The 25,705-nt window shown below is 40.5% G+C and overlaps 1 long non-coding RNA gene across 12 annotated transcripts in view; it reads right to left on the minus strand.

The window, feature by feature from the left end:
- Positions 1-1,439: 1,439 nt before the first annotated feature.
- Positions 1,440-25,705, minus strand: part of LOC107521636 — an 84,849-nt gene continuing 60,583 nt past the window's right edge. For 11 of the 12 annotated variants that reach the window (XR_004955127.1, XR_004955125.1, XR_004955126.1 and 8 more), the window contains 2 exons: positions 25,006-25,096; positions 7,994-9,103 (listed from right to left, as the gene is read on the minus strand). This is a non-coding gene — a long non-coding RNA (uncharacterized LOC107521636). Of the gene's footprint in view, positions 2,532-7,993; positions 9,104-25,005; positions 25,097-25,705 lie in introns of those variants that run through there. The other variant, XR_004955118.1, reaches the window with a different exon arrangement.

Consider the following 25,705-nt stretch of genomic DNA (forward strand, 5'->3'; position numbering starts at 1 on the left):
CTCCAGGGGTCGGTAAGAACCTTTGCTGGGGTGCGATGGACTAAACCAGAAAACATCGTAGTGACAACTGGGCTCCAATTGTTCTCTAAATTTGGGGAAGTAGAGAAACAAGAAAGGAGCTACACAAGTGTAATAAAAATTATGGAAAGTTTGCAAAAATACAACCAACAATGAAACAGTTGAGGAAGTGGGACTGTTTAGCCTTGAAGAAAGCTGGGAGCCACTGAATAATTATTTCTTAAGAGAAGCAGTGCAGTTCTAAACAGAGAGATAGATGATCAATATACTCTTGACGTAGACCAATGATTTTCAAACATTTTTATTGAGAAGCAGAATAGTTTCTCTCAATGAAATCTTATGCAATACCCCTAATACATAAAAGAACAACGACAACAAAATAAGAGTTTTTTAATGGTTGAACTAGTGATAGGGGCCCCCGACCTTCCAACTATCTCAAAACCTTTTCTGGAATATAGAGTTTGACGGATACAATTTTAAAACAAGTCATTTAGACCAGTGTTTTTCAAATATTTTTCATCATAACCCACAGGACCATACCTTCTCCCTATCTACCACACACACACAGATACACACTCACTCACCTGAAACAAAATGCACAATTTTACATTTTATAGTCTATTTCATTCTATTCTATTTCTTTTTTTTTTAAGCCAACCATAATTCGCTCAGTAGATTTCAACACCCACTAATGATATGTCTCAACTCACATTTGCAAAACACCAGTTTTGTCTGAGAAAAGGTGTATACAAATTGGCTCACACAATTATGTTGAACTTCTTCATTATAAACATGATTAATTGGAACAGGTTATCATAGGGGTTTATTGATTTGTCGGCTTTGAAATCTTAAGAACAGAAGCATCTCTTTGTCAGGAATAACTTGGAATAGGAGAGGCTGAATGTTTGGCTGCACCTCCGGCCTTCGGAATTCTCTCTGTGTCAGTGGGGGCCCTTGTGGGTGTGGACAGATAGTGGAGATATGGAGAGACAATGATTCCTATTTCTTAAACAGTGTTAATGAAAGAAATAGTACATAGAAGAAGGCTCATTTGTTTTGCTGTGTAATTATACAATGCAAGAAAACAAAACTGGGAGGGACATTGAAACTAACTAAATCAGTTTAAGCAGAAAAAAAATGCTTCTTTCAACAATCCTTTTTTTTTTTTATCAAAAAGCCATTTGGAAGAAAAATTTTAAATCAATAAAAAAATCGGGCAGTTGGGATCTGGAAAATAAGCAGGATAAATCTTGCGAGCCATTCACAAATATCTATTTTATAATTCATAAGAAAGAAGAAGAATCAAGTGACTATTGAAAGAGAGTCATGGATTCCTATATTTGTTGATAAACAAATGAAAATACTGAAAGAATTGCAATTATTTTTAAAGCTGATTTAAAAATTTAACTTCTTTCCCCATATTGACAAAAAAAAAAAAAAACCAATGTGTGCAATTAACGATAACAATAATAATGCTCATTTTTGTGCTTGTGGTCAAGGTCATACTCAGCACTGAGTCCCAAGTGTTATTCATAATTTTATGTATTCAGAGGGTTTTATTTGTTTAAGTGTTTAAGTTGCTTTTTGAAACTTTAACTTGGTCCATTCCATTGTATCACTTTTCAAATAGCTCTATAACTTCTTTATAAGGTTTCAGACCAAACCTTTAGAATAACTTGGTGCTCAATAAACAGTAATTCCATTTCTTCTTCTCTTCCAAAGTAATATTTCAGGAAAGGAAAGTAGATGTGATTCTGGGATGATGGCCTCACCTGGCAACCTCTTCTACTACTAAGGAGGAAATGGTGAAAATTGGGTGGACCTGGGGCACCCGTGAAAACTGAGCAGCCACAGAGGATGGAAAATGGACATGGTAACGAGCTCACTGGTATTCCCGTTTGCGGCCTTCCACAGCCTTACTCCCAGACTGCTTAGCTCAATGCTTTGAGAGATTGACACAGCCTCCACAATCTGGGGGTTTCTGCTTTTTTTAGTAAGGTGATCCCAAGATCCATTGCAATTCACCATTTCTGCCACATCTGTCCTTGGAGGGAAATTAAAAGGAGATGCAGGCACAGACCAGTTCAGAGAAATAAACTTTGGGACAAACATTAATTTTCAAAAATGAAAAAAACTTTTTAAATTCAAACTAATTAGGTATAAAGGTCAATCTGAATGAGAGCAGATTTTATGTAGAAAAATTGTTTTGCAAAAACCATTTCAAATCCTTTTTTGAAACTAAGTGGAATATAAATATTTTTAAAATATTAATGGTTATAGGAAGCTAAATATTAAGTCATTTTCAAGTACAGCATAATAAACACCAATTATTTGTATGTGGACAATTATTAAGCGCTAAGTCTTTAGCTCAGTTCTTCAGAATAAACAACCTATAGCAACAGCAACAATATTTTTGCAGTGGTTCTTAGCCAGAGCTGTTCATTGAAAGGACCCCAGCGTATTTTCACAACACAGATGCCCAGTCTCACTCCAAATATTCTCCATTATGATATCTGTGGAAGGACAGGAAAAGAATGAGCTTGTACGTTTTGAAAAAGAAAGCTCCCAAGTCGATTCTTAGGTACAGCCTTGGTCAAAAACATCAACTTATCGAACATTCACTGTCTCATAAACATTTTGTTTAGTGATCTTACAGACGAGAAATCTTAAGAGGTCACACGGACAGAATGTGGAATATCTAGGTCCAGGCTCAGTGCTTCGTCCTTTACGCCACATGCCCTATACAATAATGTCAACGAAGCTCAGATGCACCTTCTAGTCAAAAAAGGTTTAACTGGACGTTAAGAAATGGAGGCTGATCTCAAATAAAAACGGGCTAATCCCCGGATGCTGAGAGCACTGGGCACACACCACGCTTCCTGGGATGTGCAGAGAGGAGAGAGCATATTGTTCCCATAGGAAGAAAAGGCAGCGGCAGCGTTCACCAGCTTGTGAGTCTCTCTTCCTACACATGTGGTAGGAATTGTCACCTCCCCCAGAGCTATATTTCATACCTGCACAAGCCTTTGTCCAAACATGTAGTTTCCTTGCGAGGACACATCTGGCCTGCTCCTTGAACTGGAGATTAGCTGGCCAGGGTCCAACTGAGGAGGCTTTTTATCTTTCCCACAGTGACAAGCAGCATTTGGAAGCCCCAGAGATGAGGCACAGGAAGGATGTCGGTGTTACTGTGGGTGGCGTTGCTGCTGTTATCTGAGAGAATCATCTTCCTCGAGCGCCACCGCGTCCATCACACTGTCAGGACCCCCACGGCAATCTCTATTGCCTGTCGCATCGAGTCTCAGTCTCTTGGCTGCCTTCGGGAGCCCTCCACCAACTTGCCACCCCATCGTAGCCCACCTCCTCTGTCACCTCTTTAACCTGATATGTCCTCTCCGGAAGCAGGGGCTGGGTCTGCTCACAACGGACTTCTCTCGGGGAAGGCACCGCCCCGGTGTCCCGCAGTCACCTGTCATCACTCAGTGGCCTCAGGAGCAGTTTGCAGGAACAAGCAATGCACAGATTTGGAAGGCGGATTGTCAGGTTTGCGTCCTGCCTCTGGACAAGGCATTTAACTTCTCAGGCTCTCCATTCCCTTATGGAGAAAGGGGCTCGAACCAGTGACAGGGGAAGGTTAGGTTAATTATGAGGAAATACTCTCTCAGGGACATTATTCTGGGAGGTGACAGAGACTCATTCTCTAGGCATCTTAGAAAAGGGAAAGTGTAGACCATCACTCCCCACTGCAAAGGACGGCTTCCTGGAACCAGAGACACCACGTGTCTGTGGTCACACCACCACCACACGACGGGGATCTCCAAATGCTACCGGTTAGGGAAGCATTTGGAGATCCCGACAGAACTCAGGAGGGGTGGCGAAGAGGCCGGTCAGGACCCAGACAGCCACCCCAGCTCTGCCCCTGGGCCTTCCTCACACAGGTCATTCTCCTAGCTCTTCCTCAGTCCCGGCTTCTGCAATGTGTGGTGGTTGCTGGATCATCGCTAAGACCCATTAGAGCCAAAAGACTCTGTGATCTAGATAAATGCTTAGTCATCGCAGTGTTGCTTACTGACTTTATGGAATCTTTCATAGCTGTGACACCTGTTTTATATATTGTATACTTTTATGGTAATAGCAAAATATATATATATATAGATAGATATCTATATCTATATCGATATCGATATATATCACAATTCTTGGAACAGTGAGAGAATCTATCCACACACAAAATCTTTCTTCAGGCCTGTAGGGTGACTGATGCCAGGTCCTGGTTATGAATGACTGGCTCGGTCTCAGAATATCACACTTGCTTCACACACACGTGATGACACGATGTTGCCTTGGGTCCCCCCACACCCGTATCTATCTATCTGTCTGTCTACCAATCATCTATCTATTAATCATCTATGTATCCATCACCTATCATCTATCTACATATCTATCTCTCCACCCGCCCCTCTCTCCTCCTTCCTCCCTCTCCTTCTTTCTTTCTCTCCCTCTTCCTCTTTCTCTTCTCCATTCCCTCCCTCTCTTTGCCAGAGAAGAGAGAAATCCTGGGGGCTCAGCTATTTGGAGCTTGAACATTCTTCATATACGACTCTTTCACAACACCACCAAGAAACAGAGTAATACAGAACCTAGACCCAATTTTCATTGTTTTTTTTAAAGAACGTTCTATATTCTTCAAAGTGATTGTTTTTCAAAAATGTATTTCAACTGGTCCTTCTCACCGCCTTCTTGTGCACCTCCTCCTTTTCTATGGAATGGATTTGTTCACTCCAGATGCTGAGCTGGAGCTGCTGCGATTCCACCGGCCACACCTGGCTCTTTGGCGCACCAGGCCAGAAGCTTCAAAGTTGCATCTCTGCACTGTACGTGGTTCGACTGCTGGCTGCTGCTTTATCTCCTTGGCTGTAATTTTCCTTTGATTCACCTATAATTCTGAAGAATTGATGCATTTGTATCCATTCTGAATAAGGTCTTATACAAATGCTTCATTTGATCTCGGAGCAGACCCTTTTATTTCCTCTTACATGGCCTCGCCTTTAATTCAGGCATAGGCCTTGGAGCCACTCGGAACCACTGTGTGTGATTCTTTGCACAAGCAGTTTTGTTTGTTCGGAGTGCCCTGCTTCCTGTTCTTGGAGGGAAAAAAAGAAAGGGGGGGGGGCATCGTTCACGCTCCTGTATCTGAGAAGGGGATGGGGACAGACGGGGCCAGCGATTTCTATTTTACCCCTTTCACATCAGGTGCCGCCTTAATATTTACGCCCTTATTTTCTCAACTGGTTTCGTTTGGGCAGCACTGATCGTGAAATATGAAGTATTGCTACAAAGCGCCACTCCTCAAAGCGGCTCCACACCACATTCATCAGCGGGCTGCTCTGCGTTCTCCCCTGCAGAGATCACAGCGCGCATTACCATACTAAATGTTCTGAGAAGTCCTGCGGCAGGGAGAAATGTACACATTCGATTCATTTGATTTTCTTGAGCAGAGTTTCCCAAATTTGTTTGAATAGAAACCCTTTTTTCACGCATCACCCATTAGCCTCCCATCAGAGCCTCTTCTGTGGGTGCTGTTGTGAAAGGATGTTCTCGATTCCCCTTCGAGAGCACACCAGCGCTGGCAGCTCGGCCGCTCCTGCCGTCACGCTGGGAAGCCGAGCTTTAACTGCAGTGACGGTGCAGATAGTGGTCAAAAGAGAATGTGGCTGAAATGGTAACCAATATTCCCCGAGTTTCTCAAACACCAGCACGCGTGCGCGCGCGCGCACACACACACACACACACACACACACACAAAACAAAACACCAAAAACCTGGCTCTGATACCAAAAGAGTTCCATGATAATTTTCCCTAAAGAAACATTATTTAAATCAAGTTAAGTTAGGAATAAGGGTATGGAATGCTAAGAAAACTACTTGGTGGAAAATTGTATTTGAATGCCTCATTTCTAGTTAATTTACCTAAAAACCTGTGCCAATTTTTTTCTTACACATCCCACGATCAGTATGTAGCTATGGCTACATAGGGCCTCCACTTTCCTGGAGTGAAGATGAGCAAATTCAGCTATTCCCAAGGTACCCCAAAGGTCCATGACATGTAGCACTTTTCTGTTCTGCCGAAACCCACTGATAACCTAGCTGCACGTCTCGTACAACCAAATGACCACTAGCATGCATACGTCTGTGAAGTCTGGTTCTCTTCCTTCCAGAGGGAGAAATTTTGTGAAAATTATAAAACTTCCAGATTAAGATGAATTTATATTTAGGTTCACTACTACAACAATGTAATGTGATGTCAGAACAAACTTTTAAAATAACTTTATAAATTACTTGTCTATTTCTAAAAATCACTGAGGGTCTGAGATTTCAGTTACCCATTAGTGAATTTTGTTAGAAAAAAATATATGCTATATTTTGCGAAGCCGAGGTTTCTAAAAGACTACCTATCTCTATCCCTCACAATTTTTTAGCTATTTATCTGATTTTAATTGATAGTTATCTGATTTGCTATTGGTTCTTCTCCTATCATTTTTCTATTTCTTCTACAAACCAAATAAAATTAGTAGACCTTGAGATAACTTGAGGTACCAGGAATATTTTTATAGTGGTTACTGCATTGAACTACACCATCTGTGATATTTGTTCTAACCCACAGATTATATCAGTTCCTAGCCAAACTTTTAGTTGTTTCTACAAAGTGATAATAACAATAGTCTTCAAGATCAATTTCCTTTCTACACCATGAACTCCAGCAGGAAAGTTTGGACTCTATAAACCCCTCTCATTCACAAACCTCTCTCTCTTACACAGAGCGTTGGAAGGCAAGAATTCTACCATCGAACTAATGACGGAGATGCTGCATAAGCTGTTACAACTATTCAGGTTAATGTATTCACAGGCTATAGCTAATAATGATAATACCTGACAAGTACTTTAGGTTTGCAAAATACAAGTCAGACTGCCTGGGTTCAAATCACACCTTCACCATTTATTAGCTGTGTGGACTTGGGCCTGTTACTTAACCTATCCGTACCTCGGTTCCCTTACCTACAAAATGGGGATAATAAGAGTACTATCTCATAGGTTATTGCAGTAAAGAGTTAATAAATAGCACATGATAGCCGGTAGGTATTTGATTTTATTGCTAGTGCTGCTGCTACCATCACCATCATATTAGCTGATTTTCAAAAGAACCCTAGGAGACAAGTAGATAAGATATTATCATAAACCTATATCTAAAATGAGATGCAGAGAAGTTTAATGATTTCCTCAAGATGACATAGGTAGTAAGAGGCAAAGTCATGCCTCAGGAATGGTTCTTCTGACCAAAACACCTCTATCATTTTCAGGGGCCAGGACAAGAGTACAAGTGAAGGGCCACGTACCAGAAGTCTAAACACTTAAAATCTATAGATCGAGCTAATGAATTCTTAAATGTAATATGTTCCAGCCTCCTATCTTGACAAACATTTCTTTATAATAACAAAATGAAAAAATGGATGTAAACACATACACACACATCTGGTTAAATATCAGACAGATAATTACCAGTGAGCTGTCTAAATTCATGGGCCAGAAATATTTGAGTTATTCATAAAAATACACATATTACAAACCTATTCATCCATAAATTTTTTTTCTTACCTTTATTTCAGCAAAAGCACTAATTTGTTGTTATAATCAATATTTTCATGTAATCTTTATTCTGTTTTTAGTAATACCAAATTAGACAATCTTGAGCCCCTGTTATTCTCAAATAATTTTTAAAATTAATGTCAGTTTGGATATTAATTATTCCAAAATAATTATTTTTAGTTGTAAGTGGAATTGTCAGTAAAGAAATGCTTAAAGCAATCCTTAGATTCAGAAATACACCATGAATTTTATGTATCATGTATAAACATTATAATTTCATATATGAAAATTATTTTCATATTTAAAAAAAAACAAAACTATTGCTCAATTTATTCAAATCATTTTCCAATTGCAACTACGCATTTTTTTCTTCTTTTCCATAGTCGTACAAAGGTTTTCCTTTGCTTGTTTTAAGTTTCCCGTTTTTAAATTGGAATGTCGCTTTTGTTGCATATAGCACATGCCATTTTGATGAAGAAAAATGATATTCTTCATAATTAAAAGTATTATGAGCCATTTAAAAACGAAATAGCCAAACATATCTGAGTATTTTGTAATTTTTTCTGACATTAATAGCAATTTATGATTTATACCAAATAACCATGCATAGCACAAATTTCCACCAAAGTCTACAATTTGCTTTTTATTTGAAGAGTTTTATTATTTTGCTTAACTCTCCTAGTGAACCTCATATCTTGTCTCAATTAAATCTAATTATGTTAGCAACATTTAGTCCGCATTCCCTTTGTGAGTCTAAGAGTAGATCTAAGGTCAAATTTTATATTTCCTATTAAGATGTTTCATCTTTAGACAGATATAGAAAATATAATACATAATCTTTGAAGTGGTCCAAAGAATGTCACTGTTATCAGTTCACGTCATGTCTCCTAGTAACAAATTCAAACTATGCATGCAACATGACACAAAGAAAGCATCTGGATTTTCAGAAATACTGCCTTGTATGCCTTATTCTAACCAACCATATTAGTACCACTGTCATAGCTTCCCCTTGACAATCTTTTAATTCAGTGCCTAACGTTGAAAGATGTTTTCTCCAGTCTTCAATTAAGCCTCTATCTGGGATGTAAAAATCAATGAAATTCTCATCTTGATTTTTTTTTTTTTTTTTTTTTTGCTTTTCTTCCTTTGGAAGTTCAATAATTACACATAATAAATGTTAGGTTTCAACATGATTTTGGTTTTTTACATAATCTAGCTGACTTGCACAGTATTTTCTTTTCCTGTCTCGTGTATGATTTTTTCTCTCATTTTATAATTCTTTGTAGCAGTCAGCTTTTGCTGCAGTGACAAACAACCCCAAATTTCAGTTGTTTGCTTCCAAGAATAAATACGTACTTTCGCTCAAGAATGTCTGAGACGGGACTGTGGCCGTGTCAGGCCTCTCCTCTGTACTCGGTTGCATTCCACGGGCTTCTCATTCCTGTAGGAAGGTGAGGAACATCCATCAATCAGGGAACGAGCTTTCCATAGGAAAGGTAGAAAGCCAAGGGTTGGTAGAGACAGAGGCAGTGCATACGCGCACATTTAAAGCTTCTGCTTGGATGTGCCGTATGTCACGCCCTCTCACATTCCCCTGCCAAGGCAACTCACATACCAAGCCAGACGTCAACAGGGTAGAAAAGTGCACTGTATCAGAAGAAAACATGACAAGGCAGAGACAGAACAAAAAATCGTAAGCAAATGGTACTCTCCACCAAGACCGCCCTCTTGATCACAAATATGTTCTTCCCTCCAAGAGACCCAAGGTACATCCAGTCAAGTCTTTAGGCTTAAAGCCAAGAACTTCATTATTTTCTCAAGTCCAGTTGCGGCTCCTTTTGATCCAGAGACCGGTGATCTTAAAAGACAAATTGTCTTACCCCACACGTTCAACACACAATGGTGAAACAGAAACAGGTTAGCCACAAGAAAGACTTCCGCTCAGAAAGGGGAGGTACAGGGGGCACCAGTCCACAGTCATTCTGAAATCCCACCAAACAAATATTGTGGGTCCCGTCTGACCTTAAGGATGTGAAATGCTCCTTAAGTAGGCCCCTCGGCCTCCCTGGGAGTACTATAGCTCTTGCCTCCATTTTCTACGAGTTCTGGCCTCTTTTCTTACCATCTTTGGCCACGTTTGAATAGAGCATCATAAAATGTGGTTGAGCAGTTTCCTAGGCCACTTCCTGTCCCTATAAATCCAGCTATTTCTCACATCCATTAATCCATGCTAAAGCACTCTAGGTAACACAGGGTTGTTTTAACTGTTGAGGGGTTTCGTTTGTTTGTTTTTATCCATTTGATTCCAGTCAACCTCATATGCTAATAGCCAGACTCATAATTCTTTTCAACTCATGCATCTCTCTCCCTTAATTACAAGTACTTTAAGCTTATCAGGCTTTAGGGTGACCATGCCCCCTGCCTTTTTCTTCTTTTTGCCCTGAGCTATTTTGTCCAACTGAAATAATTTACTGGAGGATACATTATTAATCCAATCAGACATCTGAACAGAAGAGGTGTAAGCCATGATCTTGGTTTGGTCTCGGACCCACGCTGCGTCGTAATGGCAACACTCCTCATTTAGCCCTTGTCCTCAGGTCACATGTTAAAATGAGAATATTTTATTGGGAGGGAATGAGAAACTGCAGCATATACTAAATAAGCAAATTCTGGAATTTATAGATTCTCACTCTTCCCTTTCATTTCTCAGTTCATCTCTTTCTTATAGTCAGTCTCTTATCGAATGCATCTAATAGCAATCAGTCCATGCCACCAACATTCTGTCTCAAAGCCCTTTGACACAGTTGCCATTAATTTTCTTAGTGTTAAGAGCAACAGAGATTCAACTGGTACATTTATCTATGGTAGTTTTATCAATATACAACACGGGCTGCTGCTTTTCCAGCTTCCTATTATGACTTTCTTAATGCCTGAAGCAACACCACATATTTTAAGGTTTTTGTCAGGGCAAAACCCCACTCTTGGTACCAATTGCAGTATTTGTCAGTTTTTGTTGTTACAACAAGCACATAAATGTAAGTCACTTATTACAACAAATGTTAATATTTCACTCATGTTGCTTAAACGCTATGAGTTAGATACACTTCTGCTGAGCTCTGCTGAGCTCCTTGGGGATCTGACTAGCTTTGAATGTCTTCTCTATCTGGGACCCCAGATGAAGGATCACCTACTGTCTGGAGTATGTTTTTCTCTGGTGAAGGACAGAAGGTCAAAGGGTGAGGAGAGACAAACCATACAAGCACATATAAAGCTCTAGCTTGGACTCTATGTAGGTCATATCCACAGGCCGAAGGGAGTGTGTGGTTAAACTCAAAGTCGGTGGGGGTAGGGAACACATGTATCCTGCCTGGAAGAATACTTGGCAAAGGCGGGGAGGAAATAAATAATACATTTAGAAACAAATAATATAATCGATCATACCCATTAAATTAATAATTTTCTCATTCGGAGTTCTCAGTTAGCTAAGGTCTCCATTTGTTCCATATATGCAGTTGCCGTTAAGTTCCTTAGTGTTAAGAGTAAGTAGAAAAGGCTGGATCCTGATGGTGACAGATGACACACTCCAGAGTCTGAAGAAGTGCCAGTCATGGGCATATTTACTTTCAGTTTCTCTACTTCTCTCCTCATGTACCATCTACCAACATTTTGCAGACTGGTACCCGCCCATACACTGTATGCCTCTACAATATAAACCTGAGAGGATGTTGGCTATCTGGGTTAAGAGCAGCTCTCTGGATTAGGGAAACGAGATTTACTCCAGACCCTTTCTGCAGGTGGGGCTAAAGCTTCCCAGTAAAGGTTTTCAGGCTGAACTGGAGTGTGTAGGAAGGTTTACGGTGAAGGAAAGGAAAACAGACACCAAGAGTGAGTGAGTGAGCGCGCCACAGAGAAACGCAGAAAGGAAGAGCTGAGTACCTACAGAATTTTAAAGAAGAGTTTTAAGAAGGTGTTGATCAAGGTGAGATATCTCACTTTGAGCTAAAGGATAATGAAAAATATTAGGGCTAATCAGTAGAAGCCTACTGCTGAAATATGAATAATTTTCCTAAGAGATTGAACACATTCAAAGTAATTTCCATCTCAGAATTCAGTTGTTCATCAATTCCCAAATTTAGAATGATGGGATAATTATTCTATTAATAATTCATAATAAGCAAATGTTGCCAATTATTGGGAGAAGGTAAGGCAAGATCAAAAGCTTGGAAAGAGAGCTCTGCCTGGGTGACAGATAAGGCGCACATGCGAGCACCATGAACCTGGACATAGCCGAAGGGCCCAGAAGATATCCAAAGTGGATGTGGAGAGCCTAGGATGTTAACACATGCTTGGCCAGCCTCAGAGTTTTGCATTTGCCTAGCCCAGGGAACATCCTAGAAGATTTTATCTTTGAGCGATGTTGCAGGTGATTTGAGCAAGGCAGAGCTCAAACACAGGCAATCACAAAGTATGTTATATCCAAGTTCTACCATTTCCATCCTCTCTGCTGGGAAATTTTCAGTGTAAATAACCTAAAATACCTCCGAGAGATGGAGAAGTAACGATCATTACAGTCTCTGACAGGTCCTCACAGATTCAAAGTCCTCTTCACAAATGCAATATATTACACAGTTGAACTGGAAATACAAAGACTTCCTTGCTAAACCATCATTGCCCTTATTTGAGAAAAAGTCTTGCTAGATATAAAACCAAGAGTGGAACCTGATTACACAACTGACTCCATGGTTGAACAGTCTTACTAATTGAAATTTGTAGAATTTTAAGTCTAAATGGCATCTTATGGATAGAGTGACCATGTAATTTATCAGCCAATCCAGGACAATTTTGAGAGTAAAGGTGAGTGTTCTTAATTACTGCAAGACCATGGGTACACACCAGGATAACCCTAAGCAAACTGGAATGGCTCCTGAGATATATGTATGTTAGATAGTCTCTAAACACCTCCCTTCAAAGTCTCCCCTCCAAAGTCGATGCGCACGCTGCTTCTCCTGTCGAGAGGTGGGTTTCCTCTCCCCTTGAATCCTGGGCTGGCTTATGCCTTTCTTTAACCAATGGAATCCAGTGGAAGTGATGCCATTTACAGGCCTAGCTTCAGCTTGGCATCTCCTGGCTTTTGCTCTCTTGGAACTCAGGAGCCATGTTCAAAGAAATCCAGGCCTGACTGATGCAAACACAAGAGTGATTCTCAGACAAGACCCAGAAGAACCACCATCCTGCTCAACTACAGAAGTATTACAAATAATACATTATTTGTATCTCTGCAATGGCTTGTTACATAGCAATAGAAAACTGGTCACTCTCTTGGTAGGTAATATAGTTCATCATCCACACAAAATATTGCTTAAAGTAGTATTGGCCCATAAAAAAAAAGCTCTACATACAATTTCAGCACAATTTGATAGTCCTGATAGAAGTAAAACCCAAGTGATATGAAAATATAAGTACAGTTGCCAAGTATGTAAGTTATGTGACCTTGAACACAAGCTACATTCAGAAAGTGATCCTCAACTATGTTCGAGTTTAAAAGAGACTGTCGTGCTAAAGTTTTCATTGACCTCTCTTTCTACTCTTTTTTCTTTTCCAATATCTTGACCAAATGTTTCGGGCAACTAGAACACCTTTGGATCTTCAGGTATCTATCTGTTTTCAAATGTGGTATTTTAGTTGTTAAGTCGTTTGAAAAGTCAAATAAATCTCTCTTTCCCAGAGCTCTTTGAAATTCTCAGTAGAGTCTTAAAAAACTCTACAGCAGGTGAGTCCTGCTGGATGGACAAGGCATTCAGTAAGATGAGTGTGGCAGGGGAGAGATGAGGAACGAAGACTTGCCTCTGCTGAGACAGGAGACCCTGAGATTTCCACCTGTCCAATGCTTCTGGAAGCAGCAAAGAAAATAAAACTCTGAAAGTTCATAGTAAGCTTTCAGAATCCACTCTCCCCTTCAGAAGAATGAAGTTTTGACTGGGAGGTGATAGCGTTCAGAGACAAGCTATGTTATAATGCAGATTCAAATCACTTCTGTAAGAGCCAAATATAGCAAAGCACTAGCATGTGGTCTGACAAAGGAAGAAGGCCAGTACAACCTGGTGAAAAGTCTTCAGATAAGAATATTTTTAACAAATGATACCTTAGTTGTTTTTCTAAAGACATTGTCAAGTAGAAGTCATTTAAGTAATGGCTATAATGAATGGATAAGCATCATTTGAAATTAGCTGAGAGAAAGAGTACTTCTTTCTGCTAACAAATCTTGTATTGATAGAACGGAAGTAAACTTGGACACAGACATTTTTGCTATTGTCAGAATTTTCCAATTTGGGGTGTTTGACTTATTCTACTTATTCCTATTTTAGTCAGCCAATCTAAAACACAGAACAAAAAAAAAAGCTATAGAAAAATCATAGCAATGGTTCCTAGTGCAATCTGTCAGTGACCATCAAAAAGTCATTATTGTCTTAAACTCTTTGGGAAGAAACAGTTCAGGATGCATAAGTCTGATCTATCGAGAAAATATCTACAGCATTATTTTAATCAACTTGCTACTTTAATATACCTGTGTTCCCTATTAGTTGAGGTAAGAAGCTCTGAATTTACAGTATTGAAAGGTAATTTGGTAACCTCACCTATTATGTACATTCTCATTCTTTCCCACTATTATCTTTTCCCCGAGTGCTTCTCTATAAACTCGGTCCTTTCATCTGCTTTGGCCAGAGGATCCTTGATAATCTGCACAGTCACTTTATTCAGATTATAAGGCATTTCATTCAGGAGGCCTCTGAGTCTTGGAGGCTGGAGGACCAACACGAATTGCCCCTTGATGTGGTTAGGAAAGAGAGCATGGGCTCCGGAGCATCACAGCCCATGGCTTGAATGTGTGCTCTGCCCTATGCCAAATGTGTGATTGTAAGTTTTTGGAAAACATCCCAGATTTCTGCCCAGGGTAATTTTCTAGACTGCAGAGCAAGAAGAAAGTACCAAAGGAGAACACAGCAACCACACCTAATAGAGGAGGCAGAAATAAAAGTTCAGGGCCACTGAAGCAGCTATGATGTATAGAGTGCAAAACCAGAGAGGATGGAACAATTCAGAAAAGAACTAAAGAAATCCGCATAGGAGAGCCTCGAATATGTTCCTAAAGAATATAGTATTTATATATAGGATAAAAATACCCAAGGCCAGATGAGAAACACTGGGAACCGTCAGCTGAATGATTTTCAGATTTCACACAGGGCCAGATGAGGTTCAAATTCTGACTAGCTAAAATGGAAAGGCATTGTTGAAGACTTAGTTCATTTAGTAAAAATTCCAGAAGTGTCTCACCCAAGTAGTAGAGCTAAATTAGCCTTAGAGTGCAAACTACTCTAGGCCAGTCCTTCTTTAAAGGTTTAAAAATAAGCTCCCTACCAAATCAAGATAAACTTCAATTAGCTTAATGAATTACCAGACCAGAATACTATACTATTTAAAGAAAGACAGAACAAAACACAACAAAACCCAGACACTCAACAATGTAAGATTTATAATGTTTTGCGCTCAAAAGATACAAGACATACCAAGAATCCGGAGAAAGTGATTGACAACAGAAGGAAAACAAGTCCATAGAAATAGATACAAATCCATGGCTAGTAAGTTGAGGTTCAGCCTGTGGCTGCCTGACATCAAAACTTGTGCTCTTTGCATTTAGCCATCCATGCTGCCTTAACTCCCAGCCTAATGGGCGAAACAGTGATTGCTGCCATCTGAATGTTTGTGTCCCAAACCCCACCCCCCAAATTCTTATTGAAGTGCTAATGTTACATGGTTCAAGGAGGTGGGGCATTTGGTAGGTGATTAGGTCATGAGGGTGAAGCCCTCTTGAATGGGATTAGAGCTCTTCTTATATAAGAGACCCCCATTGAGTTCCCTCAGCCCTACTACCATGTGAGGATGCAAGAAGTCCACCAGCTGGAAGTAAGCCCTCACCGACTATGCTGGCCTCCTGATCTCAGACATCTAGGCTTCAGAACTATAAGCAATGAATTTATGTTCTTTATAAGCTGAAAAAAAAAAAAGAAGAAGAAAAAGTAAAGATAATAAAATTAGCAAAAAAGAAAATTAAAATAGCTATCATAAATATACTCAAGAATTTAATGGAAGATATATAATAAAGAGATAAATAGATAATTTTTAAAAAATTAAATAAAATTCTCTAACTGAACTAGACATCTGAAATGGAAAAAAATCACTGGAATTATTAGCAGATTAGATGCTGCAGAATAAAGTTGGGGAACTTGAGGACAGGGCAATATAAATTGGCCAAAATGAAACAGAAAAAGAATGACCAAAAAAAAACGTTTCAGTAACTGTGACACTATATCAAGCAATGTGACATATGTGCAACTGAGGCGCCAAGAAAGGACAGAGAAATATTTAGAGAAATAATGATTGGAAATTTTCAAACTTGACGAAAGCAATAAATCCAGTGATCCAAGAATCTCAACGAACTTCAAGCATGATAAACAAAAAGAAAATCATACCAAGGCATAGCATAATCAAATTGCTAAAAACCAGTGAAAAAGAGAAAATTTTGAAAAGAAATCATTACAAGAGCACACATCATAAACAGAGGGACAAACATAAAAATGACTGCCTACTTCATAACAAAAACAATGAAAGCTAGAAAACAATGTGATGACATCTTTAAAGAAAAAAAGTGTCAACCTAGAACTCCACATCCAGTGAAAATAATCATCAGCAATTAAGGTGAAATGAAAGCATTTACTAAAGGAAGTATTTCAGAATGAAAGAATAAAATGTATTGAAAATGTTAAGTATATGGGTATATACAAAACACTTTTCATATTTTAATTTTTTAGAATATAATTGACTATATATGACAAAAATAAAACTGTATTGTGGAATTTATAACATAATGTAGAAATAAAATGTATGTAAAAATTAGTACAAATAAAGAAAGGATAAAATGGACGCATATTGCTACAAGGTTTTTACATTGTACATGAAGAGGTAAGATGTTTGAAGGAAGACTGTGGCAAGTTAAAATACATTGGGCAACCCCTGAAGTGTAAAATAAAAACATTTTAAGACAAACAAAATAAACATACATAGATATCCAAGAAAATCCTGCAAAGAAAGAATAATTAAGAGTCACTAACACTGCCAAATATAAAACAACAATTAGAATCGTGTGTAATGGCACAAGATTAAGCACACACACAAATAGAGCAGAATAAAACGCCAGAAATACACAGAGGAATGTAATGTCTAATGAAGTTAGCCGTGACATTCAAAGACAGATTATTTGATAAAATTGTCAAGACGACTGGATAGAAATTTTTAAAAAGAATTAACTAATGGCGCAACATCACCGAGATGGTGAGAGAGGACACTCCTGACTTTATTTCCTCCCAGATGTTCAGAATATACAGCTACGAATGGATCATTTCCTTCTGAGAGAAATCCAGAAACTACTTGAATAACTCCTACGTAATAGGTGACTGAAAAAAATATCCATTTCAAAACGGGTAGGAATGGCTGAACGCACTCTTGCCATTTCTAGAACAGCACCTTAAAATTGGGAGGAAATTCCCAACTCTCAAATTCTCCCTGAGGAGCAAAGGGCTTAGACCAGAGCCTTAAATTTTAAGGATGCCACACAACAGACAGGCCCTCAAATCACCCAGCTCTGAGAGCCAATGGATAATCGAGTCTCACGGGACTACGGCAAACAAAGAAGCAGTTTTTAAATGGGCCGGTGAGTACTCCTTACAGCTATCCACCTGGGCTCTGTACAGAGGGAACAAACAAAGGTGCCCACCTCCCAGTCTCTCCCTGGAAGGGGTTTGACTAAATACTTTGCCAGCCACTGTCTGAAGATGCAGTTTCTAATCAGCCTGCACCTGAGAGGTGACTGGCATCATCCTGGGAGCGTGAAAGAGCCAGTGGGCATGTTGCCCCCCTCCTCCCCAAGACTTATTCCAACAGTAAATTGTCTCTAGCTTCTCCCTGGAAGGAGCTTGTCCACACATCTACCACGCCAACTGTCATGGCTACCGCCTGAGAGACCAGCTCCCAAATCACCTAGCTCTGGTAGCTGACAGGGTTCAACATTTATAAATGCTCTGGGACCACACGAAATCAAGAAATTCTCCTTGGTGGCACAAGCACTTCCAGTGACCACTCCCTCTGGCTTAGCACAGGGTGAGTAAACGAAAACACCCCGTTGCCGGTTTCTCCCTGTCAGTGGTTACACCGCGTATCTCACTCTGATTCCCCAGCTGCTGCCTGAAGGCCTGGCTTCCAACAAGCCTGCATCAGGGAGCTGAAGGGGCAGAAATTAATAGTTCTCTGGAAGTCTGAACAGGTGTGGGCATTTCCCACATCCATGGGACACTGACAGGGCTTGGCACACCCTAATCTAACAGGAACTACTAAGAATAAAGATGGCGGCTTGGGCAATCACAAAGGTTTGAGAGGCAACGGGGAGCTCACGACAGCTGATGGTGAGGTTCATTTCTTAGAGGAAGCCAATCAGTCAAGACTGAAAGAGGTGTTTATATATTTAATGTGCAGAAACCAAGACAGAGTCACACAGAAAGAAAGGAAAGAAAGAAAGAAAGAAAGAAAGGAAAGAAAGAAAGAAAGAAAGGAAGGAAGGAAGGAAGGAAGGAAGGAAGGAAGGAAGGAAGGAAGGAAGGAAGGAAGGAAGGAAGGAAGGAAGAGAGGGAGAGAAAGAGAGAGGGAAGGAAAGGGAAGGGAAGGGAAGGGAAGGGAAGGGAAGGGAAGGGAAGGGAAGGGAAGGGAAGGGAAGGAAGGGAAGGGAAGGGAAGGAAGGGAAGGGAAGGGAAGGGAAGGGAAGGGAAAGAAATGGAACAGAAGAAGATAAATTCCGAGCAATTGACCTTAATGAAACATAGAGAAGTGATTTGCTCAACAGTAGTAGCCATGAAGACACCAAGGTTAGGAGAGCAATGCGTGAACAGGTGACGATTTCAAAAAAGACATAAAAAATATTAGAGCGTCAAAAAAATCAAAGAATACAATAATTGAACTAAAAAACAGTGGACTCAGTCAAGTGGAAGAGATTATCAGTATATATAAAGACAGGACAGTGGAAATCATCCAATCAGAGGGGCAAAAAAAAAAGTCATGAAAAAAGAGTGAAGATAGCTTAAGGTACTTATGGGACACCATCAAACACAGTGCTATACACACTATAGATGTCCCAGGAAAAGAAAAGAGAAAGGGGTAGAGAGCTTATTCAGCAAAATAATAGCTGAGTACTTCTCGAACCTGGAAACCTGGGGAAAGAAACAGACATCCAGATCCAGGAAGACTTGAGCGTTCCAAAGAGACCCATATTGGGACAATCATCAAAACTGTCAAAAGTCAAAGAAAGAATTTTGAAAGCAGCAAGAGAAGATTAACTTAATGGGAGAAAATATTTGCAAACCACGTATCTGATAAGAGTTAATATCCAAAATATACAAGGAGTTCATACAACACAAGAGAAAATAATAATAATAATAATAACCCAATTAAAAATGGATGATGGACCTGAATATATATTTTTCCAGAGAAAACATACAAATAGCCAATAGGCACATAAAAGGTTCTCGACATCACTAATCATAAGGGAAATGCAAATCAAAATCACAATGAGATGTTACGATGTCTATTATCAAAAGGATAAGAGATAAATACTACTGAGGATATGGAGAAAAGGAACCTTTGTCACTATTGGTGGGAATGTACACTGGTACAGCCACTATGGAAAGCAGTATAGAGATCTTCCAAAAAATTAAAAAGATAACTATCATATGGTCCAACAATCTCACTTCCAGGTAAACAAAATCACTAGCTCGGATATCTGTACTCCTACGTTCATTTCAGCATTATGCACGAGAGGCAAGAAATAGAAACAACCTAAGTATCCATCAAGAGATGAATGGATAAAGAAAATGTGGTGTATATACATAATGAAATATTATTAGGCCTTTAAAAGGAACAAAAGCCTGCCATTCGCAACAACATGGAGGGCATTATGCTAAGAGAAATAAGCCAGACAGAGAAAGACAAATGGTATATGGTATTATTTATATGTGAAATTAAAAAACTAACTTTTAGAAACAGATGGAATGGTGGCTACCAGAGGCTGGAAGGTGGGGGAAATAGAGAGAGATGGGTCAAAGGGTACAAATTTTCAGGTATAAGATGAATAAGTTCAGGGGGCGTCTAATGTATAGTATGGCGACGATAGTTGATAGTATTGTATTGTATAATCAAAACTTGCTACAGGAGTAGAAGCCAAGTATTCACACACACACACACACACACACACACACACACACAAGGCAACTATGAGGAGATGGATGTGTTAATTAATTAACTTGATGAGGGGGAATCCTTTCACCATGTAGACAGACATGTATCAAATCATCGCATTGTACACTTTAAATATCTTACAAATTTATTTGTTAATTATAACTTAATAAAGGTAGGAAAGAAAGGAATTAAATTAGATCTCTACCACTTTACAGCAAAAATAAATTCCAGATAGATCAAAGATCTAGATGTAAACCAAAATAAAATTTTAAAAGTACTAGAAAAAAACATAGGACTTCTTTAAGGCAGTGAAAATACTCCGTGTGATATTATAATAATGGAGACATGTCATTATACATTTGTCCAAACCCATAGAATGTACAACGCCAAGGTGAAGCCTAATGTAAACTATGGACTCTGGGTGGTAACGATGGGGGCTGGGCACGTGGAGAGGCAGGGGGTCCATGGGAAATCTCTGCACCTTCCTCTTAATTTTGCTGTGAACCTACCATCACTCTAAAAAAAAAAAATCTTTATTTAAAAAAACAGTGAACATTTTTTAAAATTTCAGAACGAGAAAAGCTTAATTATGACCCACACCTAGAAACCATAAAAGAAATTTGACTACATAAAAATAAAAGGTCCTACATGGAAAAGAACCACCATAAATTATATGAAGAAACCAACTACAGTGGAAAAAATATTTACAGCACATATTCTGACTAATGCTGAAGTCTCTGAGGGGCCCGATAAATGGCAGCTCTGTACCTTGCTTAGTTCCGAATAATCAGAAATAAAACAAAGGTATGACATGTGGAGGCCAAAATGACAATATTATTTCTGGTAAAGACTGAGCTGTAATATACCGCTTAGTGTGCGAGCCAAAGAGCCTGGCTCACAGGACCCTGGATGAAGACAGGTCACGTGGCCTGGTAGACAACAGCTACACCGGCCTTTCTCTGTCTTTGAACACCCCCATCTGCTTCCACCTCAAAGACTTTGTGCTTGTATTTCCTTCTTTTGCATACGGAACAAACTTCAGCTAGATGGTCTTTGTTTGGCGTGGCTTCTCTCCTTACTCACACCCCAGCTCAGAGGCGCTCTCCTCACAGAGACCCCTTACCTCAAACGCCCACTGAAAGCGGCCACACTTCCCCCACCACAGTGACCACACTCACTAATCGCCTTATTTATTTACTTATTTACTTATTTATTTGAACAGTTACATTGTGTTTATTTCCCTCCACTCAAATATAAGCTCCATTAGGGCATTGATCTGTCTTGTTCATCAGGATGTCCCCAGGACAGTACCTGGCACATAGTAGGTGCTCAGGAAGTGTTCGATGAAGAAATGAGCAGAGTCCCTGAAATGAACGGAGCCTGTGCTGAGAGAGCACAGAAAGGTCTACAGTGTGGGGGAGCTGGAGAAGACTTCCAAAAGGATGTGAAGGGGTGGTTTTTAAGTGGGGGCTTGATGAATGAGTAGGTATTAACCAGAGTGCCTTTCAACTCAAACCGAGGAAAAGGGGAAAGAGATCTTCCAAAGAGTGGGACTAAAATACCATGTTTGCGGTGGGAGGAGGTGGATTCTGAGAAAGAAAATGGCCCTTTGGTTGGGGTGAGGGAGTTAGGATCTAAAATAGCTTGGAATCAGGTTGACTGATAAAAGGGGGCAAAACTTGAACCTGGAAATATAAGCAGAGGGGAAGAGTATGAAAGGGTTTTGTGTCAAATTAAGGAATTTAGATTTTTTTTTTTCTTACGCATGGTAGAAAACTATTAAAAGAATTGAGCTTGGGAATCAATGATTAGATTTCTGTTTGGAAAAGACCTTGGGTCCCGAACACCTAATACAGCCCCGGGCCAGGCTGGTTCCTCAGACCAACTGTGAGTGAACTCGGGGTAGACAGCGGATTTGAGAGGAGCAACACCAGCCCCGGAGGCAGGAGGACAGGCAGGGAGGCTGCTGCAGCCCCCCAGGTGAGGTGACGGTGGCTGGCCTCAGGGAGTGCCACGCAGTGGAGAGAGGCGCTTGGGTATTATGCTGCACCTGCCTGCACCCCCGCCGCTCCCCCCAAAGTCCTGACCATGCAGTCTCCACGCTGCATGCATCTTACCAGCTTTGCAGAAGGGCAGAAGACCCCATGCTAATTCCCCACTCCCCAAATTCCCATCTGATTATTCCCTCACATTTGGGGACATAGCCAAACTAAAGGAGGCAGTTTTAGAGAAGAGGAATTGGGGGAGGGGCATCGGGGCTGGGACGCAGGAGAGGGGAGGGGGATGTCTCGCCAGGGGGCGCTGTCGGAGCCAGGCATCCACCCTCACCCAACTGCCCCGGTTCCTTAAGGACAAAGGGAGGGAAGGATTTTTGGTGTCCCTCCGTCTTCCCTCCCCTTCCCTCATCTCAGAATCAGCTTTTTCCAACCTTACCATTAGCCCTAGACTGCCTAAAATCATGTCCCTGTCTTTCAACAAAGGCCTGGAAAAGAAATGGCAAGAACCGCTCAACTGAATCCTTTAGCGAAGTAGATAGAGTCTCATCTTCTTCCTCCTGGAGAAGGGCTCATTAAGTAAGACTCGACATTCAGCCATGGTCCATGTTTACTAAAAACTAAAGAGGAAAGACTCTACGAAGCCAGCTGCGCAAAGAGGCGAGTCCATCCCGTGTCAAACCACAATCCTGGAAATCGAATGTTTAATTCATAAAGTAAATTAGAAGAGATTACTTGTACAAGTAGCTGCAATGTCCTTAAAATTATTCTTTAACTGAGGAAAAGTTTTTTGACCTTTGGAGAAAATGCTTGCTTCTAGCTATGACTAAAAAGAGATTTCCTTCTTTCTCTGTTGTGTTAAGAATCTTTTCTTCTTATAAAGAAGGCACCACAGTGATTTATAACTGTCATAAAAGCCTGGAATCCTTTTGAGGTTAAGCTACTCAGCTATTCAACTTTTACTACAGAAACTTTGAAATTCAAAAAGAAAAAATAATGTAAGTTTTTGAAGGACTTGTGTTGCTGTAGGTGATCCTGTTAATTAAAAGTGATTGCCTGCTAGGAAATCACACTTTAAAAAGTTTCATGAATTTATTAGAACCCTGAAGGTATCTTTGTATGCACAGAGCTTTGCACGCCATTTATGCGATTTTGTTTCAGATCTGCTTAAAGTCTTGCTGACACTCCCAGAGCAGGGAACAGCACTGTGAGCATGCGTATGTGTTTTGGCTAATTGAATTATGTGAAAATACATACTAATGAAGTGTGAGCAGAGGTGTTTGCTGTGTAGGCTCTGCTTCTAATTTCTTCTAAATTAGTAGCATCTTTTTGGAACAGATTAATGTTTTAGGTAAGGCTGCCTTCTTATAAAAAAAAAATAGCATGCTGTCTAATATTGTGATTCATTTTTTTGCATGTTAAAAAGCTCTCAGCACACCTGACGTGCACATTTGGAAGGCTGAAACTTAAAAGACATTTTTAATTTCAAAAAATGTGCTACTCTGGAAAGACCAGCGACGTGTAATTATCCAATAAAATTCATCAGCAAATTATTAATCTCTTAAAACATTTTCTTTCCCCTGCCTTTAATACACTTTTACGAATGACTGTGTTTGGTTTGGTTTGGTTTTAATGAGGATTATTATTTAATGGTCTTACTCAGAATATTTTTCTGCGTGTCATGTGGAAATAGTACCTGGTCACATTGGTTGCTGCTAAGTCTGTGGTTTCCTGACGCTGGCAGTGGAGAAATACATTATGGAAGCGCTGTGCTGTTTGGCACAGGAACCCAGGGAGCTGTCAAAGTCGGAGCACATGCCTCTGTTTGCAGTGGAGGTGGGCAGGCGCCAAAATCCCCGAGCCTCGAGCCTCCCGAGCATCGCATCGCCCGGGGCTGTGGGCCACAGCAATCAGCTAACTGCCTAATAGGATTGTGGAGCCCGTGCTTACACTCCCGGTCGCCTTTAGGTCAAGGATGCCAGAAAACGGCTTCTTTGCTCTCTGTTGCTTGGTTGCCTTGCGCTGTGTGGTCTGTTACAGGAGATGGGCCGGGCTGCTGGAGGAGCCGGTGGGGGAGGGGAGCGCTCGGCACACCCCAAAGAAAACTGCCTGAGATGCCTGTTACAGCTCAGGGTCAAAAAGGAAGCTTCAGGAGGAAAGAAACCGTGAGAAAACTTGTGCTCCAAGGTGTGCGTTTAGAGCACACAGACCTCAGAGGTAAAGATGATCTGAGACCACGCTGGAAATGGTTCATGCAGGCTGGATGCCTGGAATACAGTTCAAGGGACAATAAGCCATAGAAAGTGATTGGTGGGGAAAAAATACGTGTCTGAGGTTTAAAATTACATATATAAATATAAAATTATATATTTAATTTGTGTCACCATAGAATTACCCTTTAACAAAAAATTGGTATCTTGACAGGAATGGTTTGATTCGTGTTAGGACCATGAAATCCTATACGGAAAACTTACTTTTCAGTTTGAGGCTAAGCAACTGATCGCAGAAAGTGCCACGAGGTCTCTCTCACTTTTCTTTTTTTACCTCGGAGAATGGAGAGCATCCTTAACCGGCCCCACCCCACCCGCCATCTGCACCGTCTCTGAGACCCCCACCTTCCGGCTGATGCTCATAATGCTGCAGTTTTCCACGATTACACATCTTTGCCATGTCATCTGTATTTCAGTAGATCATTATAATAATTCTTCTGCCTCCCTGCTCGTGGCGTCTCTATGAATTCCCATTTTTAGGACAGTCCTGTTTTTATATATTTTATAAGAATCGCAAAACAGAGATCAAAGGAGTTCAGCTCAAAGTCCTTATTCTGCCTCTTACTAATCTTGGTGATGTCACTAACACGCAGTTTAGCATTGGTTTCCAAATGGGTAAAATGGGCCAAAAAAAAATCCTTTCCAGCCTGTCTCACAGGGTCATTGAGATGATCAAAGCCTGTGGATAAGGCTTTGAAAATTTAAAGTGAGCTGACAGTATTACCATAGAGCAAAAAGCTTACCTATTAGGACACCACTGGTCTTCACACCTCTTCTTTAAATCTGAAGGTAGACCTTCGCACCATGTCGTCACACTGAGTCATTGCCAGTCTCCTGAAAGACAGGGAGCCAGGGAAGCAGCTCAGACCCTTGGGCAGCAGACTCTGAGGTGAAGATTAGTGTGCAGGTGTTTATTAGCAGTGTTCTTGGGACCGACCCTGGGAAAGGGACTGGAAGGAAATAGAAACAGGTAGAGGGAGAAGGCGATGCTATCTCAGTGCGGTCCTCAGCCAGCCCTACATGGAGCTCTGATGCTGGGGTGACTCTTCAGAGCTGCTCTGAGTTGCTGTGAGGGGGCCACACCTTTATTCTCCTTGTGTGAGCAGCCATTGAATTCAGGCTCTCCAGGGAAGGGCTTTTCTTCAGCAGAGACAATTGCCTGGAAATGGCAGACAGCCTGGGGTCTTTCTGCTGAGGGGAAAAGAGCCCTCTGTTCCTGAAGGGGGACCTGCGTGGTGCCTGTCACAACTTCCACCACACTGATCTTTTGCTTTTGGTTGTGTATTTCTGGAAAATGCTCAGTGAATTTTCCTGCTGGCAGAATGTATTGATTTCTATGCTGGCCTTCAGAAATGACCTTGGAGTTAGGACACCCAAGCTCTAAGTATGATACTGCACGCGTCCGAGCTAGCTGAGCACCTCTAACAGACCGGGCGACAGGTC

The sequence above is a fragment of the Rousettus aegyptiacus genome, unplaced genomic scaffold (genome assembly GCF_014176215.1).
Source record: "Rousettus aegyptiacus isolate mRouAeg1 unplaced genomic scaffold, mRouAeg1.p scaffold_m13_p_17, whole genome shotgun sequence".
In the NCBI taxonomy this organism is placed as follows: domain Eukaryota; kingdom Metazoa; phylum Chordata; class Mammalia; order Chiroptera; family Pteropodidae; genus Rousettus; species Rousettus aegyptiacus.